The sequence below is a fragment of the Polyodon spathula genome, chromosome 12, assembly GCF_017654505.1.
Source record: "Polyodon spathula isolate WHYD16114869_AA chromosome 12, ASM1765450v1, whole genome shotgun sequence".
NCBI classification, from domain to species: domain Eukaryota; kingdom Metazoa; phylum Chordata; class Actinopteri; order Acipenseriformes; family Polyodontidae; genus Polyodon; species Polyodon spathula.
This window is the reverse complement of record NC_054545.1, coordinates 14,225,136-14,247,873: the sequence shown is the minus strand read 5'-3', so window position 1 is coordinate 14,247,873 and position 22,738 is coordinate 14,225,136. Positions and strand designations below refer to the sequence as shown.

At 37.3% G+C, this 22,738-nt stretch overlaps 1 pseudogene; it reads left to right on the top strand.

The window, feature by feature from the left end:
• Positions 1 to 16,387: 16,387 nt before the first annotated feature.
• LOC121324332 lies at positions 16,388 to 19,195 on the top strand (annotated as a pseudogene).
• The last annotated feature ends 3,543 nt before the right edge of the window (positions 19,196 to 22,738 follow it).

The window sequence follows — 22,738 nt, the reverse complement described above, 5'->3', positions numbered from 1 at the left end:
ATGATGGTCAAACAGCTGGATGGGATTTTTGCAAAGGCTTACACTACATGTAAACCAGCACTGTCAGAAACGCTGATTTATCTCATCGTAAGTAAGATGGTAGGATGGATGGGTTTCCACAATTGTCTGCCAATCCCACACATTTGGCATCCAAGCTAAGTGTGAGGGTTTGATTTTTGATCTGGGTTTTGAATTATGAACCGAACCGAATCTGTGTGGGGGGCACACAGACTTTTTTTAGAATTTATAGATATGATTTCTGAGAGTACCCTTACCTGCTCAAACATATATTTGTTTAACAAATAAATGTGTTTCGTGCTTACAATCTTTAAAAATCAAAACACTGACTTTGAACTACAATGTTTTGTTTTTATTATTATTATCATTATCATATATTAATACAACAATGTAAATAAACCTGCAGCACCCTTGTGCAGAAAAATATGCATGTGTTCATTAAACAAGATGATGCCTTTTGTTCCTAGAAAGAAGTGAGTGGCTGCGTGGCTCAGCTTGTAAAGAAGCGGCTGCACAGTGAGGCTCACAGCGAGGGCATCGTGGCTGTGCAAAGCTGACAGTCTTCACTGGGGATTCCACAAGGACTGCAACAAAAAAAAGTGTTCCAACAAGTTTAATGTAAATGGCAATGGTTATGGTTAAAACTTAAAAGAAATCTACCAATTTTACTTTTAAAAGATCCTGACTCTGGATTGCACACATCCATCCCTGCTCTGCAGACCATAACTGCACCATCAAAACAGCTAACCCTCACAGACAGAGCTTTCACAGAGAAACAACTGCTTCAACACAGCTTCTTTTGCATTTGAATATATTTTTGATAACAAGTCAAAGTAATGGCCATTAGTTGATCCCAATTTTATTTCCTTCTTACACCTGAAGAAAATTAGGTTACCAGGGTCTCTGTGTCCCAAGTAATGGTGACGTCTAGAAACTGATCAAACCTGCTTAACAGATACTGTAACAGAGTGACCTGCTTTTTAATGCAAATTTCCTTAAATGCAGGAATATTTGAAAGCTTTGGAAAATTGGTTAATTTAAAAAATAGCAAAAAATTGCCCCTCTTGTCTCTTTTGTCCTCATTCTGTATGATGTATGATGTTGCATTTCCTGAACAAAAGATGCAAAATCCTATCCATTAATGAGCTCTGCAGAGGCCTTCGTTTCTATTTTTTTTCACCAACAGCACAGTTGGCTTTTGCACCAGTTAATTAAAACTGCCATCCCAGGATAGCTTACACTCTCCATTTTAATAAACCAATTACTGAAATGACAGCATCGTCTGAAAATTGTGACATTGAAAAACTCATTCTTGGCAGAGTATTGTAGAAAAAACAACAAAGCCAGGATAATCAACACAAATTATAGTCAACTCATGTACAGTGTATTTAAATTTAATTGAATACTGCGTAGTTAACAAATAATGTCCCGTATATGAGACTTGGTAAATACACTTGTTTAAGAAAATGATAGTATTCTCATTTTATTTCCTCGTGGTCTCTGTCTAGTTTAGTACAGTGCTTTTCGTTCACTTGGTTTTGGAATAATGGAATTAAGCATGCTTGTCTGAGGTCACTGGTGGAATACCATCTTGTTTGTTCAGCTGTTTTGAACACCCCATTCTCAAGCCTGCTTAGTACTATCGGTACTAAGGTGAAATGCCCTTAATTACTATGTAAGGTATAAAATAGAGGCAATGTTGTTTCATTGCCATGGTATTAACAGTAGATGTTGCTATTACTAACACTACTTAAAGATTTAATTATTAAGTGATATTGTGCATTTTATGGTATTAATTAAGCCTAACCCTAAATAACAGTATCTTAGTTCCTATGTACAGTAACTATATAATGTGCACTAAATATCACATTATATAAATGTCTGTTATGCACCATCTTAGTAGAATACATACTAAATAAGACAATTTCACTTTAGTATTTACTAAATAAGTGAGAGAAGAGCGTGTTGGTTTTGAAAGGATTGAGCTAATAAATAAAGATTTATGAAGCTAATATATGGCAAAGAATGAACTGAGGAGTTTGGTAGTCTCAGATTATATTATTGAGACATTCCAGGTAGTCTTTGGTGGTGTAGAATTAATACAACATACCTTGTTCAATAGTCAAAACAAATATAGTTATACCAGAATGCAGCTGAAATTAGTGGTTGGTGCAAGCTAAGAGGATTTCCAAGTGCTATAAAATGCTCTAAAAACCCAGCTGTGACTCAAGCCAGTGTAAAAAAGTGTAATATGATCAAATCAACCACTAAATTTAGAAAAATCCCCAATAGTTTGGCAGTTCACATAAACAGCAAAAACTGTATGCAACATAAACAAACATTTTAGAGAAGACCCTAGTCTGATCATCTATGAGTTATCCTTTAAAATTGGAGCGAGAAAGAGTTCAGTGATTAAGTGCCTTTTGCAGAATTACAGAGGTGGGATTGTTACACAAATTATCTGCTGTTGTAAGACTAGGCAGAGGACGGGTTGATGTCTATATTGGTATGGCAGTTGCCTTTCAGTCACAATATACTCACAAAGCAAGATGTAAATGTGTGCATTATTTGTTTGGTGGATGTTCATTATGGAAGTGAATTCCTCTGTACCCCTTGGGTTCCAGCTACTATAGAAATTTCCCTCAGCAATAGGGTATTAACCTGCAACTGAATTCCCACTACAGTATAAACAATCTTGCTCAAACTGGTAAACATTCTTTTTTCTGCTGATGGGCTATTGATTCCACTAATGAAAAAAGACATGCTCAAGCACAAAACCAGTTCTATAAATAATCTCACTCCCACTCAATATACCCTGTGGAGGTTTCTAAAATGATTAAGTAACGTTAGGGCAGTGTAAGATTAAATCTCCTATCAAGGGATTTAATCACAGAAAATGCCACGAATGATGAAAACAACATCTGCAGTTTTTAATTTTGTCCCCCAACGGTTGCATCAAATCAGCCCCCTCCAAAACCATGATTATTGGTATTCATAACACACAGTTTTTTAAAAAATTTTTACCAACTCTAAGCAAAAAAACAAGTGAGCTGTAATTGTGTATACTTGTGCTGACAGCAGGACTGTGTTCTTTGATACCCAACGTGTTTCAATCTCCACTGCCTAATTCAAAGCACATCGGTTCTCTGTTGCTTCACATTTGAGACACAGTTCCATTTATAACACATGCCATCCAATATCTGAGCAGTGGTACTTAAGAGAGGTCAGCAGGAACCCTGAGGTAGGAATTTTTTTAAGTCCCTATAAAATGTTGTTGTATATCTTGGAATAATAAATATATTATATATGATAAACCATTTAGGATCCCAGTTCATATTTTTAGTGTTCTGGAAACACTTCTGGAAACCCTTCCAAATATTATGGTACCCTTTGACATGTGACCTAAGATGGGTGGCATAAACAAAAATCCCCAAATCTCTTGTGTAAGTTATTTAGCAAAACTGCTTCCCCCTTCGTGTCACAATGTCAGGCACCACTGAAGTAGTGACTTAAACCCTACATGCTAAATGTGTTGATGGCCTTTACGTTGACCTCAGACCGAACACGTCAGCTGCCATATAGAGATAATATGGCATTTTAAGTGTCTTGGACAAGAAACCTCCCGTTTGAGTTACTGTCCTAATCTTTGGTACACAGCTGGATTCTGTGATTATTATTATTATTATTATTATTATTATTATTATTATTATATTATTATTATTATTATTTTAGTGCTACCTTGTTTTAACTCCTAGCCATATCAACGATAAAGAGAACCCACTTGATATTGTAACGGTTATTGCACAGCTGGTGTCTAAATTCTTTAAATTCCCTACGGTGAGAGGGAAATTATTTTTATTTATTTTTTTTGTCATTTTTATTTATTTATTTTTCACAAATTTTGTTTTATTACAAAGATACGTTAAAACAACTCAAATAGATGTATATCAATAATAGTATAGTACACATACTACATACATATTTTTTATTAAACATTCTCCACTTTTTTTTTTACATTTTGACAGAAAAATTATTTAGTTATCATTGTTTTTCATTAGCAGCAGTAATGGTAATGTACAGTCACCCACTCTTCTTAATTAACTGCCTATTTACAATAAATAAAAGATATATTTACACTGCCCGGCTATTGTGGGGCTGTCAAAATAATTGCACATACAGCGATGTACCCATTAATAAAAAATCAAAAACTAAAAGATGGGATTTGTATTTCAATCCCATTGCACAGAAGCAGTATACTATGGGGTGCCGTGTGCCATGTCTTTTTTTTTTTCAGATTTAGCTTAAATTTTGTATTTTTTCCCAGATTTAAATTACATTTTGTATTTTTTTCACCACATTTATAAATGTGGTGAAAAAATACAAATTTATAAATCTAGTTATCTAGTCTAGATTTCACATTTAGCTAAATATTTAACTAAATCTTAAATCTCTTATCAAGATTTCACATTTCGCTAAATATTTAACTACATCTTAAATCTCTTAACAAAATTTAACATTTCGCTAAATATTTAACTGGCCAGCTAAATCTGGAGTTTGTATACAAATGAGCTCCGCCCGCTTTGTGCTTTCACGTGATTTTATTGGCTCTTGTAATGCCCAAATGTCCATATTCCCTGATTAGCATTACAAGAGCCAATCAAATCACGTGAAAGCACAAAGCGGACGGAGCTTTGGGCTCCAGTGCGAAGTTTGCACCACTTCAAATAAAACAAATAATTAGCATACTAATACAAAATACAAGTAAACAAGCCATATTTTCCCCAAAAGGAATAAACAGCTAATGATGTTTAACGACTGCATCTTTTAATTGCCATTCCAGCTGACAGTTGCAAAATCTGCACATCATTATTTTATCAATGTCAGCTGCATGCATCCCCTCATGCTCAAATTCTTTGCAGCATTGTTTAATTGTTATGCGCAGTTTAGGCATTATAGAAACAAACGTCTCGTCTTCCATCATAATTTTAATTCCCAAACGACTCACTCCAAATTATACATCTGCTCAAGTGTTTGTAAGAGTTTGTTTCACTGAGCTGCGCATTGACAGCTACAATTGCAAGTATTTTTTGTATAAACCTCCCAATTTAAAAATGTGATTCTATGTTTGCTTTGTAAAGATTCTTCATTTTACTTCAGTTTTATATTTACATTATATTTTGTTTTATTTCACGCTATTTTGTATTTGCCAAACACACGGGGCTCTACCTATGGCCCAAAGATACAGATCTTTTTAACGCATCTATCATTCCATCTGATAGACCCACTAATTAGTGCCTTGCTCTTTTGAGAGTTACAGTATGTGTGTAGGTTGTACGCGGAAGAAATTGGGTTTGTATCACAGCACATTTTGTATCACTATATTACCATTAAACTGCAAAAAAAAAAAAAAATATCCGTGATATATAATATATATATAAATATATATATGAGGATATATATATAATATTATATATATATAATATATATTATATTATATATATGTCTAGCAGCTGAACAGTTATAGCAATTGAGTCTGGGATTTGGAGGCAGATAGTTTGATTGTCAAGTTCACCAATGATCCGTTGCTTTGTTTCCTGGTATCAAAAGCATTATCAGAGGTGATTGAATTAGACAGTGCTTCCCAATGTAAGCTTCCCTGTGACTTGTCACTACAACTCATTTACCACAGTTTGACCTGTCTAAGTGTAGCACCGCCACACAAGACTAGAGATAAACATGCTTGTGGTGGAAGAAAATGGAGTTGACCGATTATCTTAAAATATCCCTTAAAAGGACAGGGATCCAATGCATGTAAAGGGTCATAATGCAAGGTTTTGGTGCACACTCCCCCCCTAAACCAGATCTGATTCTGTCACCCATTACATAATTAAACTATCAGGTTGATTTTATAAAGGGGCAAAATAAGAACTAGGCTTTTAAACCTGTTATAGTTCACTTACTGGAATAGGCACACATGTGTTTTTAAAAAGGAGCTGGAAGTTGTGTTGTATAATGTGTTTTCATTTAAACATCTACTCTAATGTTGTAAAGATGAGAATAGAGGTTGGGAAAAAAGCTTACTATGTTTGTAATAATGTATACAACAGCAGGTTCACACTCAGCCACAACCGGCCAATGACAGCCCTGGGTTTACTACATGTCATGGTTTTAGCCTAAAGGATTAACTGGAGTTCATAAAGGGTGGGATGTCTGCACATTTGGCAGTGCTCCTGGATTTTCCGGTGTACCTGTGGTGTTTCTTAGGAATCACTCTGTACACACATAAGGGTAGATTATGGTTATCTGAGACTATGTGACACTTGATTCTGTTTCCCAATCCTTTGTAGAATCCGGTTGTAATGTTTTATTTTCCTCGTATATACAGGTTACTGTCTGGAATCTTGTTGTTCTGTTAGTTTTGCATCAGAAATGATGAAGAATGATTTAAATAACTTCCTGAAACACACAACAGCATAACTTGAAGTTACAAAAGGAGATTCCTTACATAAAACCGATAGAACACAACATGATTTTAATTTCCTTTTTTAACTGTATACTTGCATTTATGAAGCATTATTCCTCCTCATTGTCCAGCAACACATTTTAAAAACGGCTTGCAAGCAGAGAACCAGGTAGCAAGCACATTTTAAATCAAAGGAGTAAACTACGATGAGAGATCTGGAGATTTTTATGCAATGGGTTTATGTAGTGTGGTAGAAATGACAGTATTGAATGCCATGGTGGTGAATGCATATAAGATTGAATATTTATCCAGGCTTTTGATGTGACGTCAGACCTGAGGGATGCACATACTGACTGGTAAGATGGAATAAGAACAACAAGAAGGAAAAAGCTTGATAGTTTTCTGGGAAAATCTCACATCTAAAATGTGTGCTTATAGAAAAATAACATCACCGGCAATGAAACAAACAGCCCAGGATGTGTTATTACTTTGGAAATGCAGGGCTCTTGTCTATAACCAGCTGCCGGCTTTGTTTTTCTGCAAGGCACTTGGAGTGCGAGGCAGGTGGTTATTAGAATTTAAGGATGTCATTGGAAGTGGTTAGCTTCTCAACAGGATCTGACAGAAAACTGACATCTCGCCTTACTCTTCCTGTGAAAGTGCAATAGCACTCTGCATTTTTCTCAGAAAGGGTTTGATTTACAGTATTACGGTCTAGCTGTTCATCTCAAATGCTCAAACAGCCTTTAATTACTGCTTTCCGTTAATTAATTAGTATTATATTTAAAGTGGTAGCTTACGCATTTAAGTTACACATTTGGTAAACCAAATTTCTCATTTGTTTCTGTATTTAACCACTACTAGAAAAGACCATCAGCAACTATACAGTGTGTGTGTGGGAGGGGGGGTTGGATTACAGAATTCGAGGTTATATAGTCAGAAGCATAGAGTACAAATCAAAGGAGGTTATGATGAGGTTGTTTATCACCCTGGAGGCCGCACTACAATAATCAGGTCACCACATTACCAAAAGAGCAGTGTGTGGCTAGAGAAATTCTAATGAAGAGCAACCAGGCCAGTCAATGTCTGATAAGGAATGAGCTGTGAAGATGTTTAGGGAAATTAATTTATTTTACTCTAGAGCAAAGAATTAGGGGTGTGTGTGTGTGTGTGTGTGTGTGTGTAACCAATACTTTAAGCACAGAACAAGAAAACCAAGACCAGAGGGAAATTGGAAATTAAGTGGGACAGACAGAGAGAGGAGACATTTCTTTAGAGACAGCTGTGAGGGTATGGAATAGGTTGCCTAGTTATGTTGTTTAATGTTGAAACATGTGGAATCCTTTAAGATGAGACTTGACACGTTTGATGATCACAAGGCAAGTGTATTATTTTGCCCTCAATCTTCACTTATGTTCCATATTGCATGCAAGCTTCCTCTGCTTTATGCTTTATTGCAAACACAATGTTTCTCTTGAGTGGGTCAAGTCCCGTCGCCAGTGTGCTACAGTATTCGTATCTAGCATTTGTCATCTTAAGTCAGATTTAGAAAGCAGGGTTATTTTATTATTGATGTGACATTAGTTTGCAAGTGCATGTTAACAGCACACGGCAGTGACAATCAAATCAATCAATCAACACTTATTCATCCAGATTAGTGAATTGAGAACAAATTCTCATTTACAATGATAACTGACAAGAGGCTCACAATACCACAGCAAACAACGTAAAACACAAACAGAAAGAACACCCTCAGATGCACTAATAAAATGCTATTCTGTTAACCCCTAGGCTTGTCAGTTAAACAAGTCACAGGCTTTTCCACATATCAGTTTTACATCATGTTTACAAGCCCTTCGATTTATAGATGCCTTTCCTTTTACAAAATCAGTTTTGTTGTTAATGCATATAAAGTGTTGCATGCTGGTCACCAAAGGATAGGATTTACTAAACTGGTGGTACCACACTAAACTAAGACCACTAGGAGAAGGATCTTGGTGTTGTATTAGACTTGATACTGACAGCAGCCAGGTAGAGTGGGGTGGCAATAGCAAAGTTTTACAGAATGCTTGGGTATGTAATCAGAATTGTAGAGCTAGCAGTTAACTCATAGTATATACAAATAGAATGAGGTTCTTTACAAAAATTAAGAACAGAACATTCAAAGGTAAATACATCTGTGACTTTAAAGACTGATGTTTTAAATTAGCAATAAACACTGTTTATCTGCTTTTAATCAAGTGTTAGTGAATTGCTAGCATACCCACATAATGAACTGCCAAGTTTGGGTTCATTAATGAAAAAGGGAGTCAAGTTTTGCCCCAATTTTGTATTGCTCTATTTTACTTTTATTTTGTACATTGGGCTTTCTTTCTATGTATCACATTGTGGCAGAGCAAAGCTCTGCCCAAATTGGCAGAGATGGGGTTAACTTCCCCTACCTGCCTGGGTTTATTATGTTCAGGTGGCTGGGGTTGATTAGTTGATTAGGTTAATTAACGATCAATCAGCGCCCAGCCACCTGATATAAAAGGAGGCCTCTGCTTCTCATTTGGGGAGAGGGAGGTGAGGAAGCAGGTTGGTGTTTGTTTTGTGGTTTTTGAAGTTTCTAAATCCAGTGAAGGCATTGCCCAGCCTGGAAACTTTATTTTTGTGAGTTTTGTTTTTGCTTTATTTATGTTTGAGTATTTGTTATTTTGCCCTTGTGCACTTTATTTTTGTTTATTTATAATAAAATTGTTATTTTTTTGAACTACAGTCTGTCTCTGGGCCTCTATCCACTCGCCAGCCTGCTGCCACACACATATATTCTTGTTCTATAGTTAAACAAGACAGGACTGGAGCTTGTCCTAGTACACGCTTATCCAGCTGTAATGAAACTTGATATTGTGCAGTAGGTAACCGTGACCTACTTCAGTTCTGGCATCTGAGGAGTTGAACTATAATCAAGTCACTTCAGATTCACTTGCATTTCCTATGAGATGCTTTTCCCCCTTCAATCCATGTTTAAAGACTTCCACACAATACCTTGTTTAATGTTGTAACCATTGGCATAATAATTACATGGGATGGAGCAAGTGAAATCTGACCAACTGGGAGAATAATTAGATCAGGGTTTTCAGAAATGAAGTGTCCTAGTTTATAACGTGTCCAAGGAACATCACAAATGAAGAGGCAATTGGTTATTGCATGCAGGAATCTGCCTACCTGTTTTAAGTAAATCCGTTGAGGGATGTTAATACAGCAGTGACCTATATTGAAACGAATAAAAGTGCAGCTATTTACCGAAACATGCTGTGCTTTAATTCTCCCCTGAACTGCATAATTCCATGTCCTGACTGAACAACACAATAATTTTAAGAGGTAGTTTGGTGCATCTTAAAATGAGGCATGACGGCAATATATTCAGATCCATACCAGGATGGCTCTCAAATCTTAAAGTTTTGTGTGGATTGTTTTACATAAGATAAATATAATAATAATAATAATAATAATAATAATAATAATAATAATAATAATAATAATAATAAATAATAATAATAATGTAATTTATTTTTAGTACACAAAGTCCCTAAAGTTGTGTCTTAATGTATGCTTTGAATAAACTATAGTGTCGGAACCTTTACAGCTTTACCCAATAGACTTTCGACACACAAAGTGTAAATAAAGTGAATTCTAAATAAAGTGAATTATTTAATATCCACAGACAAGAACTGTCACTGTTCTGGTACTGTGGGTATAATAAAAATTAATCTATAGGTTCATTCTAAATAGACAGAATTTTATTTTAGTTTTATTAAGTACTGTACCTAAAACCTTGCCTTAATGTGCCATACAGGTTTTTGCAAGTTCTTAGCAATTTGATACTTTAAGTCTTACCAACGATAAAGTAATGCTGGTGCTGTATTTTTGATGGATGACTTTGTTCATTCTGAGAGGATCCAATATGATTGATCATTATTGTATTATTGTGCTGGTATAGGGGAATAGCATCCATTGGGGCTCTCTCCTGAAAAGCAGAATAAAGATAAAGCAAACATATGTAACATGAACACCTGTTTAAGAGCACTTACTGAATAAATATTTCAAAGGGTTGCACAACTGGGCATATGCAACATTCAATTACAAAAAGAGTTGCAAAGGACCTTCAAGGTAGTGCTCTCAGAGGAAATACAAAATAATACTTGAAAGCCCATGTTGACTTGCTTCTTCAATTCAATCCACTTGAATCAATGTTCTGCAACTAAATCGGGGCACAGATTGCAAAATAAGTACTAAAGACACCAGTATAGACAGTTCCCCTGGACGGGATTGTTTCTGAAATACAATTTCCTTTAAAATTTCACCTAGCCCGATTTACATAACTGGCTCTATGACAGTAAGTCTTCTTTATTGAAAAAGTCATAAATAAGTAGGACACAGTTCTATCTGGAAAAACTAAGGTTGTGTCTAAATTGGGGACAGTAATGAAATAGCAATGGTCTCTTGCATTTTAATGGTATGCAGATGAAAAGTCAAGATGTCAGTATTTCAAATTCTGCCTGCATATGAATATGGTGTTAGCCACTGCTTTGACCGTGCTTGTCCTTGCATTATTGCTATTATATTAGTATACAGTAGTTTTATATTTATTAGCTGTCTTGGTAGAGAGAGAGGAGAGGGGAGCCTTGGAATGTCATTGATGTAGATGTTATGCAGTGTTACTAAGCTGATGGGGCTTGGTTGGTATAATCAACATGGATATACCTTCCTTAACAACTAACTGTCAATTTTATCATTCATTTATTTATTCAGCAATTTCGTTCTTGGCTCATTCCAGCTCGAAGGCTTTCCAACCAAACATAATCAATTAATGCAAGTGGTTGAAGTGAGAGGTGGAGTAGCTCCCTTGATACACTTGAGATGGGATGGCTCGGGTTCAAATCATTCTGTATTGCTCCTCGTTTTGTTCAGATCCCTAAGCATGCATCTAAACTCCACTGTTAGCTAAATCAATACACTGTCAATCATTTTGTAAACCTTTTGTACTGGTTAATGTCAAATCAGTTGTATATTAAAATTGGAAATTATCATTTGATTAACCAAAATGTTGGATTATTTGGTAATTCTGATGACCGAAGCTCACAGTGACAAAGTACTGCTGTATCTAACAGAAATTGCAGGTAATAACCAATGGGTCATAATCATATTAATAAACATTGCAGTTTCAAGAACTACCTTGATCAACCTGTACATAATCAAGAAGCAGAGTGTTGGTCTTTGGTGTTGCAAATGTCATCTGAATGCTCAAGTAAGATATCATATGAGCACCAGTTTATTTGTAGAGAGGGTTATAGTAGCAGGTTGATTAGCAGGTACTGAAATAATTCATTGTTTTGCCTTCATTAAAATGTTTAAATAAGCAAGTTTCCTTGCCTTCTCAGTAGTAAACTAATCTATTTTTACACTTGAAGATAACTTGGATAACAAATCAAAGTGCTTTTATTTCTAATATAGGAACAGAATTACAGTATAATGAAGCTAGAGCTAGTAAGAGGTTACTCAGCAGATGGTTTACTAATTCAAGGAAGTTTTATGAATATTATTGTTCTTAAATTAATTCCAAAATATTGAATGAATAAAGTTTACCTATGTTTTAGTTAAACACTTTTTAATACTAAATAATACTGTGTATCATAACGGAATTCAAATGGTTAAGGCTTTACTTCAGTCTTACTTCAGTGAAAGGTCACTACCAAAAACGGCAGGTTATTTTGCGAAGTCAAGGTAAAATCTGTGCAATGCACACACTGACTGTACAAAGGAAATAAGCAACACAATAGAAACAAGTGAAGCGTTTGTGACTTTTATGAGAGAATCGTGGATGCAAGAAATGTGTGCCTAATGGCTTTCTTGGCATTTGCCATTTGTCATTTGCAGGTGTCCCTTCAGTGAGCATTAGAAGTACAAAGTATGTATGAGTCGTAAATCACTGTCACTGACCAAGTCCAGAACATCTGCAGCGTTGAATAACTTGAGAGGAATAAGCATTGCTGGATTGTTGCTAAACCCCTATACATTGTTCAGTTAATTTGACAAAAATTTCAACCAGCTTAACAGCTACTGTAGAAGAGAATACATTAATCATTAATCAAATGTCTGTCTATCTATAAAAATCTATCTATCACTCATTTACCCCCGTGTGATTTTCACTTGCCAAACTACTGTTAATGCCTTTATAACCATGAGATTTATGCAATGGTTTTTAAATGTTTTTAATAGTTTCTCACATGTGGTGTCATATTATATCACCCAGTTAACATACATCTCACAAAAAATGAATACATTACAGTATTGATTCATACAGTTTAAATATTTCAATTACATTTTGTACGACTTAATGAATACTATCACGGTCCTGCATTTTATTTTTTGAAAAATGTTTACTTCTGCTCAATGATTTTTTCTTTTAAATTACCCTGTTGCTTTTTCTGTATCCATTTATCCCCTTTTGTTGGAGGCATAAAGGAAACAGGGTCATACAGTGTGCAATGTTCATGGAGCTGTCTACACAATTCAGGCTTTGTAATTTACAACTCATAAAATGATCTTGGATATGGCTAGACTTCAGTTTATACACTTCTATTAATTTGTGAAATTGTTTCAGGAAGGAAGGAGGCCTTTACTAGTCTCCCTTTATTGGCAATGAATAATTCAATGTGAATGTGTTGTACAGGTACTGTATATAATTTGGTCTCTGCAGCAGTAGTTGGCAAGATAGCTTTGCAAATGAAACATTTGGCATTCTGGGGAGATTTGCCTGCGGAAACTGATTATAGAAGTAACACAATGTATTAATAAAATTCAAAGTTACATAAAACAGAATTTGTATAGCCTATGATATTATTGGTACTAGTGAATATGACTGTGTGGTTGACAAGACAATTTCTTCAAAGTACCAACAAGAATGTACCTCAGGCAGAGCTTGTGTCAATGTATAGATGCGTTCATCAAACCCCCACCTAAGTTTGATAGCAGGACATGTGGGACATTACCTGGGCATTACCTGGGCATGCTGTCCTGCCCAAGAAGGTGGAGGATTAGGCTTTTTTTTTTTTTTTTTTTTTTATATATTTGCTTTGACGTCGCTTACTGTAGATACAGTACATAATATCCTGGAATCGGCTGCCCTATACATATTGGTAGTACCATTGTTGCTACCCTCAATTCTCTTGACAAATCATTGCCTATTCCTACTTTCTGAAGGCCACTAATTAGATGCTTTTTAATATTGTTGAAGAACAGGTGTAGGTCACAAACAGCTCTATTCATTCCTGGCTCTTGACAGTGCACAGTTGCAACGTGTGAGTTAATTTGCTTAAAACCCTCCTGTGAAAATTGTTCAGAGGGTGTCCTGATATTTACTCAACAGCTTTGCTTAGCATAATAGACACAGCACCAGTATAGGTTGAAAGGAGAATTTCAAAGTGAATCCTAGCTAGGGTGATATCAGGACTTTGTGGGGTATTACCAAGACAAATACCATGCTGCCTTTTGAAGGTCAAGGTAAACCACAGTTGCACTGTAACTGCAATTTAACAGATAAATGATCTCATATGTCATGTACTGTATAGAGAATAATGCATGGGGTAGTGTGTGATATAAGAATGTAATGCCCACCTGAGGGGTGGGATGCTAAAGGGTGGGACTTAAATTCAAATTTGTCACACACTGCCCCAATATTTTTTATAATCTCTTGTGAGCAAATTATTTCCTGACAGATCTCCAAAGTTCTGTGTTGCTTGTTGTGGAGTTCCTTTCCGTTTGACATAGTTAGTTATAATATATTCCGTTGGTAATAATATATATATGTACAGTGGCATGATTATGCATTCAAGCTGCATTCTGCTGTTGTACACAGTTCACTTTTCGCTGTAGCTGAAGTTAATAAGTAAAGGTTTCTATTTAGAATGGATTAGGTGGTCGGAGCAGGGGAGCTTTATTTAAATAAACCAAAGCTGAGACAGTCCATTTTGGGATTCGGTCACCCTTAGTCTTTTTTTCTGACACGTCCCATGTTAGTAACTGGACATGTCCCATGTTAGTAACTGTATCTATATCAACCACTTACTAAACAGATTTTTTAACCTGACAGAACCTGCTTTTTGTTCAATTACTACCCCATTTTATCCATACATATGTGTGTGTGTATCTGCGTAATTAAATCCTTGTTTAAAAGTTTTTAAAAGTCAAAATGTAATCCATAAAAAACACAGAAAAAATCTGAACCTTTTTTTAATAACCTTCTGTTTATAGCTAGGTCCCGAAACATCAGCCAATAACATACAATTCTCCATCTATCTTGTCTGATTAAAATTGTTACCCAGTATATGTGATATGAATAGAAGAAGCCAGAAGACTCCCACTCCATCTCCTCTTGATAGGTTCTATTTGTCTCGCTCTGCAGCACTTTCCAGTGACAGCTTAATACATTGGACAAAACAAATGTCTTTCACAACAAGCTGCAAAGATGGTATGACTCTATAGTGTGTAAACCAGCAACAAAGTTCACTCTAGTTAAAGGTAAAGTTGAGAAACTCATCCCCTTTATCCAATTACAAGCCTAAGAGATCAAATCGCTTTCCAGAAGGAGGCCATGCATGTCATTATTCAAGCTTAAGTTACAATCGCATCAGCTGCAGGAATTCAAAATAATATTTAGTTTTAAAATAATATTTAGTTTTAAATGATGAATGTTTGGGAAACATTCCTGTGTGATCAGAGGTATAAATCGTTTTGCATATTGGTGCTGAACTGTTTTGAAAGTTTCGCTCCAGAGAGCCTACTGGTGCTAAATTATCAAACCCACCCTAATCAAGCCCACCTCACAACTTTCACATGACATAAACCTTCTCTCCTGAGTATGTGGGTAGGTCATGTGAGTAGTCCAGACCCAATAATCTATGGCTGCTAAGGAATACAATCAAAAAATTAAACCTGTCTACTGGTGCCAGCATTTAATGTTGCTGGCGCAATGTGAGATACGCTGGTGCTAGAATCTAGCGCCATGGTGTCACATTTTCATCCCTGGTGATGGTGGTTGGGTTGGAGGTCAATTGTAAATTCAATTGCGTAGCTTATTCAGTTAAAGACCTTAGTGTAGCATTATTGAACTGTTAAACAAACCTACTATGTCCTTCTTGATACAATATAATGCCAATATGTTCACAATATACTTGCCTTAATTCCACATTATTCAAATTGATCAAGTCACTTTTTCCCTTCGCCTAAGCTTTCCGCAATGCAGACAGTTTGATCCTTCATCTGACCCACTTCACTGTCCAGCTCAGTAATCACATCCCAAATTCTGCTTCTGCATACTCTTATACTGGAGTTTGATATGGGTGCTTTGGGCAAGTGGTTTGTATTATTTTGTCTACTACAAAAGTACTGCTGTTAACTTTATGAACCTCCAAATAGATGGTCCAAAAAACTAAAAGTAAATGCATTGAAATAGTTAAATGTATACTACCATAGTTGTCTTGTAATCGTTTTGCGGTCTAATTAAATATTTGATCCCGAAACAAAACTACAGATTCAGACAAATTAGTTTAAAGTCAATAACCTTATTTTAACACAATCACAGCTGAATCAATGTGCTATTTAAGACCTTCAGTTAAGCATGTACTGTCATTTTTTTTTTTTTACCCTAAAATTGGGAGACGGCATGTCAAATACACATCTGATTCATGACAATAAATTGACTTTCCCCTAGGCTAATACATTGAGGAACCACATTTTCTAAAATAAGTATATAAATAAATAAAATAGCATACTTCTCATATTGGTGCCAGTCTTTCTTACATGTATGTATGTGTGTGATTCTGCTACGTATTCTTCAGCATCTATCTAGATGCTGCAGGCAGCATGGAGATTTCTGCAAGCCAGCTTGATTGCTTTTGTGAAGACAAAGGCACAAAGCCCTTTGGCTCTCCATTCTTACTAGCTTACTTGAGCCGGTGAAGCTGTGAATGGAACACCACTAATAGGTTGTCCACTAGTAGTTGGTTTTGTCCAAGAGACAAAAGTTGTCCTTTATCCACCTGTTCACTGCTCAAAGGGAAAATGTATTTAATTATGGCAGCCTTTAAATCAGGTCTGCATACTTTTTAAGAGACTTCTGATAATGATTTTAGCCTCATTTTATCTACTGTTCTTTTTATCTTGGCATCAGAAACACTTTTGCAGCTAAAAACCACTTCTGGTGTTCATTCAATTCTAACAGGATTGTACAATATGAGTACAACATTGTCACAGCCAGGACTATTTCACCTCAATCAATTACACTGACATGTAGGATACATGACAAGTCTGCCTATTTGATGGGTCTTAACTCAGCTGGCCTTTAGAAGGGACTGTGTCACCCCAGGGTCAAAGTCGGAAATGAGTATGTGACCAAGGGACAAAGTGCGCAGCAGGTCTATTACCCCATTGGTGATCTGGCAAAGTCAATGTACGAGAAAATGTTCAACTGGATGGTGGTGAGGGATTAATCAATCCTTGGAAACCAAGCAACCACAGCAGTATTTCATTGGTGTGCTGGACATCACTGGTTTTGAGATCTTTGATTTCAACAGCTTTGAGCAACTCTGTATTAACTTCACCAATGAAAAACAGCAACAGTTTTTCAACCACCACATGTTTGTAATGGAACAGGAGGAGTAAAAGAAAGAATTGACTGGGAACTCATTGACTTTGGCATAGACCTGCAAGCCTGCATTGACCTCATTGAGAAGCCTCTTGGAATCATGTCCATCCTGGAGGAAGAGTGCATGTTTCCAAAGCCAGTGATCAAACATTTAAAACAAAACTTTACAACAACCATTTGGACAAGCCTAACATGTTCCAGAAACCATGTATTGTAAAGGGGAAGCCAGAGGCTCATTTTGCCCTTGGGCATTACACTGGCACTGTTGATAAAAACATCACTGGCTGGTTGGAGAAGAACAAAGACCCACTGAATGAAACTGTAGTGGGTCTGTTCCAGAAATCATCTGTCAAACTCCTCAGCATCATGTTTACTAATTATGCAGGAGCTGAGGGAGCTGACAAATCTGGCAAAGGTGATTAGAAGGGTTCATCTTTCCAAACTGTCTGCCATGCACAGAGAAAACTTGAACAAGCTGCTGACCAATTTGCAAACTACCTGACCTCACTTTGTGTGTTGTTTGATTCCCAATGAATGCAAGGAACCAGGTGAGATGGATCATTGTTTGATGATGCACCAACTCTATTGTAATGGTGTATTGGAGGGCATCGAGATTTGCAGAAAAGGATTCACAATGGAGACTTCAAACAGAGATACCATATCCTTAATTCTGCCGCTATCCCAGAAGGCCAGTTTATTGACAGCAAGAAGGGTGCAGAGAGAGTCCTGGTCACTTGACATTGATCAAACCCAATATAGATTAGGGCTCACCAAGGTGTTCTTCAAAGCTGGTCTGCTGGGTAGAATGGAAGAAATGAGAGATGAACAACTGTCTTGTATCATCACCAAAATTCAGGCCAACTCCAGAGCTCTGCTTATGAGAACAGAGTTAAAAAAATTGTGGAACGAAGGGATGCTATGTTGGTGATTCAGTGGCATATTCGTGCCTTCATGGGTGTGAAGAATTGGTCATGGATGAAGCTTTACTTCAAGATCAAGCCCCTGCTGAAAACAGCAGAGTCAGAGAAAAAATAGCTAACATGAAGGAGGAGTTCGCTAAAGTTAAAGAAGCATTTGTGAAATCTGAGAGCAAGTGCAAAGAACTGGAAGAAAAGATGGTGTCTTTTCTGCAAGAGAAGAATTACTTGTAGCTTCAAGTACAGTATGAACAAGATAACCTGACTGATGCAAAGGAACGGTGTGAACAACTGATAAAGAGCAAGATCCAACTCAAAGCAAAGGTTAAAAAAGTTACAAAGAGAATGGAGGATAAAAAAGATATGAATGCAGATCTTACTGCTAAAAAGCACAAGCTGGAGGATGATTGCTCTGAGTTGAAAAAAGACATTGATGACCTGGAGCTTACATTAGCCAAGGTTGAGAAAGAGAGGCAAGCCACTGAGAACAGGATTAAAAACCTGATGGAGATGGCCAGTCTTGATAACACCAATGCTAAATTGACCAAAGAGAAGAAAGAGCTTCAGGAAGCTCACCAGCAGACCCTGGGTGACCTTAATACTGAAGAAGACAAAATCAACGCGCTAACTAAGGCCAAATTAAGCCAGAGCAAACAGCTCTCTTGAACAGGAGAAGACGGTCCGAATGGACCTAGAACGTGTCAAGAGAAAGATTGAGGGGGATCTTAAACTAACAAAGGAAAATATGATGGACTTGGAAATTATCTGAAGCATGAACACTTGAATGACTGTCTCATTTACATTATGGGATCAGTCTGAGTGAATGTGAACACAGTTTTCATTCAATTCATATTGTGGAAATGAAGGATATCTCAAGCAGTGCCCTTAAATAATATAGTATTGCAGCTGCTAGGATAAGACTGATACTTGTTAGCAAGTGTTTACACAGGAGTTACAAAGAAGTGGTTGGGATCAGACAAAGGGGTAAATGTGTTGGAATATAAAATATACCATTGGAATACAAAACACTGTACATGGAATGATAAAATGAGAATACATCAACATATGACAATAAGTTTTCAAAGGTATCAACCCCCAAGATTGTGCTAGGAAAGTCAAAATCAAGCTAACCTTGTACTGAAGCTTATGTTGCTATGGTAATGGAGTACTCATTCAACACTCTATCAAGAGGTGGTGGTCGACGGCCTCTTTACTATCAGTGTTTTGTTTAATCATTGAAGTATCTCAGCATGCAGAAGGAAGAAAGGACCTGATAGTACAACAGAGAAAGAAGAGAAATTCAAGGAATCATTTCAGATATGTTCCTTTTAATGGTGACTACATCCTTAACAGGAGAGAAGTATTTCTTTGTGTTAACTCATTAACAGGCAGCCCTTTATAGAGCGAAGCAACAAGGCTTGAGATTTTGGAAGTGTTTGTCCGCAAACATACTGAGCTTTATTTTGAGTTGATGAAGATCAGCTGTGGGCTGCAGCTCACAGCTGAAGGGTGCAGCTGCTATTGTGTTATCTTATCCATCGTAATGGCATGGACCTCCATGTACATTTGAGCTATTTCTGTTCCACTCATTGCCTTTATTATTGTTTGAATCCACCCTGTGTTGTGGAGTTGAAAAATGTGTATTTTAAAGCAGGTAACATGTTTGTTTTGTGTCCCATCCACTTTCCATTTGTGTGTAATACAAGATAGGTGGGAATAAGAGTCTACTTTTGTGTGTGCTACTGGAAGACTGTTAATTGCACTGTACAGTCCATGTAAGAGTTTATTGTATTAAAAACTACAATGTATTTCCACTGGCCTTTTCAGAACAAACTTATTTTGTGTTAATAGCTAAATTGTTTAAGTTTAATGATGTATAATTAACAGCTATGCAGCTATTGCTCTCAGGATTCCCATTTTGTTCAGTGAATCCTGCTATCGCTATGGATAAACCTTGGTTTATCCATTCAGGCTACAAATCTAATAAGCAGCACTTTAATTTCTACTACTGTTGGCTACATGTACATGGATACAGCTGCAGATGATGTGGGCGGCAAAAAAGCACTGATGCAAAATGGACCCTGTACTGTACATGTATGAATATTAAACAGACAATGATCTGCAATGAACTAATTTGCAATGATACCCTGTTGGATGAGAGCACTGTGAATCTGTTATGACACAATATTATGCATTGTCACATGTTGAATACTATTCTTTTTTTGTGTGTGTCCCCCTTGAAAGCATAAAAAAATCCTGCCTCAATATTGTAACATTTCAGAGAAATGTCTCGCACCTCATCCAGTGGTGAGTAATATCTCCATTTATGCAACATTTTCTTCCTATTTTAAAGTAGTTGCCATTATGAAGAAATTACTAGGCAACAAGGTATCCAGATGGCTTTGGGAAACAAGAAAGATGAGCGCTAATTAGCTCCACACAGTTGAAGTGCCACTGAAACAGCTTCTGAAATATTAATTACTAAAAATTCAGGAGGCTTTACTAACAGAGCCTAAAGGATGCACTGAGAGGACTACCTGACCTGCTCCACAGCTTTTTCTTGTTTCCAAAGTTAATTCAGCAGACACCTTTCTTGGGGGTATGTAATTGTGACTCCAATAGCAATAGCTTTTTCAGTGGACTTTGCCCCCCCCCTCTCTCAGAAAGATTGTTGCCAGCCTGTTGGGTGATTTGCCAGATGGGCTGACAAAATTAGATAACAGGGATGTGACTTTCTACTTGCTAGACGACCCACACTTAATTTGTTTATGAATCTGATGAAACTTTAATCCGTGGAACCTATACAGTACATCATATATTTTAGCAATATATTTAGTACACTGATCAAGGCATGAGCCTACATTTTTGTCTATCTGATTTACCTTTACCTTACGTTGACACTGCTCATCCAATTCCTGGTAAGGTCGGATCACCCTTACCATTGTCAGCCCAGTATTTAAAAAGTGTTTAATTTCCTGTAATGCTGGTGTTGTGTTAAGCATTAATTCTCGGTATCGGTCCTCAACAGGTTTTGTTTCAACCAGGAACTGATTTCCATCATATGAGAGTAGATGTTAAACCATTATGCTGATTTGAACTCTGCTCTCGCCAAGATAAGTACCAACTAAGACATAGCTTTACAGTAAATTAATGTGATCTATTTGCGTTGCTTTCCATCTGATGATGTAGATATCCTTCTGTCTGGTGTTGTTGGCTGAAGTGTATTGCTGGCTCCAGGGATCAGCTTATTTTGCCTCCCCAGCGCATCAGCACACACAACGGCTGTGATGCTGGCTCTGGGGATCAACCACAGTGCGGTCTCCCCAGCGTATCAGCATAACCATCTGGATTGAGCTAAGTAGGGTACATCTCTGGGGTCTTCAAGTGGGCACCTTCCATTCTTGGTGTTTCGTCGACTAGCCCACGACACCTCAAGAGGGCTCAACAGTGATTCTGGTGTCCCAGCATCACACCCCTCCATCCCCCATTCAACCCAGCTTACTTACCTGTACATCAGCGTTGATTTCTTCCTATTGTGCTTGAGATCCCCAGCCAGAATCTTTCTGTTTCAACCACAGCCAGTTGCTGCTCCTTTCTGCTGCTTCAGATGTTCTTTGCTGTGTGATGCAACTCTTGGCCACTGAACCCGACATCTCTGAGAAACCGGGTTGTAGAATGTGCCACAAATCCACGACAACCCACCTCCACTGGGTAAACTTGGACTCTCCATCCTTGCTGTTCCTTTCTCTCATACGCCTCACCCACAGAATCCTCCCATGGCACTGTTAATTCTACCAGATGAACAAGGTTTGCTGATCCAGACCACAAGACAATGTTTGGTCGAAGGTTAGTGGTGACAATCTCAGGTGGAAAAATAAGCTGTTGACCAACATCTGCTAGCATTTTCCAGTCTCTAGCAACTTCCAGTTGTCCTGGGCGAGGCTTAGTTTTAACACCTTTTCTTGGTGGTTGCTCTCCTGGATAGAGGAATATTGTCTTTTGTGTATAATGCTTTTATGGAACTGATGGAAACTTATTGGTCAGGTTATGCTTGTCTTCCAATGCTAAGGCCAAACATCGCAGCACCTGGTCATGGCACCAATTAAACCGCCCTTGACTAAGACCCACCTTACATCCTGTCAAAATGTGCCTTAATGTTGCAGGTGATGAACACAAACGACATGAGGGATCCTCACCCACCCACAGGTTTAGGTTCTGTGGTGATGGGAGAACATCATATGTTGATCTCATCCATTCTCCCTGCTTGGCCTGGGAAACAGCCTTTACATACCTCATCCTCTCGTCCTGCTTTTGCATCTCGTTGACTACCAGCTTCCTCCGTTTAGCTGGGGTTGCCTTGTGCCATGTAGGAGGAGCTGAATAGGGACCAAGACCCCCTCTTCTATACTGAACTTGCCCCATAATATCACAGATTCAAAGGGCAGCCTTAGCATCTTCCACAGCTTTCTTTGTCGCCCACTTTCTTCCAGTTTTCAACACAAGTGCTGCCTTCCTTATGCATCTGTCGCGTGAATCTACTAATGTCATTTCCAGTTGGACCTTGATGCACTTAAACTCTTTGATTAGAGCTGAGACTGGTAGCTGCAGAATTCCTTTACCATAAAGTCCCACTCTGCTGAGGCAGCATGGAAC